At 62.8% G+C, this 366-nt stretch overlaps 1 protein-coding gene across 1 annotated transcript in view; it reads right to left on the bottom strand.

Annotated features, from left to right (window-relative positions):
• The window catches only part of FOXK1 (forkhead box K1), a gene marked incomplete at its 3' end in the record, with an annotated part of 66,491 nt that overhangs the window by 50,870 nt on the left and 15,255 nt on the right, over positions 1 to 366 (bottom strand). The window lies entirely within an intron of this gene.

The following is a 366-nucleotide window of genomic DNA, read 5'->3' as shown; positions in this document are numbered from 1 at the left end:
ACCGTCTCTGCTCTGAAGGCCTCCAGCCTCCCTGGCAGGCTGGGAGCAGAAAGGAGCCCTGTGGAGTCTCCTGGTGTCACTGGGCGGCTCCCGGCAACGAGCAGACAACAAAAAGAACGCGACGCGACAGTGGAAGCAAGAGACACCCCACCTCTGTGGCAGGGACAGCGCGGTCTAGGACACACAGCGTCGGTGCAGAAGCCGACGGCAGCGGAGACGATCCCCACGAGGCCCAGGGACGCCCCTTCCGTGTCCAGTCAGACGCTCACCCCGAACGTGACCAAGGAGACGCGTCTACACTGAGACGCCCGGTAAAACGACACCTGCTTTCTCTGGAAAGTGCTGGGTCAATCCAGACAACGGGCG

The sequence above is a fragment of the Myotis brandtii genome, unplaced genomic scaffold (genome assembly GCF_000412655.1).
Source record: "Myotis brandtii unplaced genomic scaffold, ASM41265v1 scaffold579, whole genome shotgun sequence".
NCBI classification, from domain to species: Eukaryota; Metazoa; Chordata; class Mammalia; order Chiroptera; family Vespertilionidae; genus Myotis; species Myotis brandtii.
This window is presented reverse-complemented; position numbering and strand designations above follow the sequence as displayed.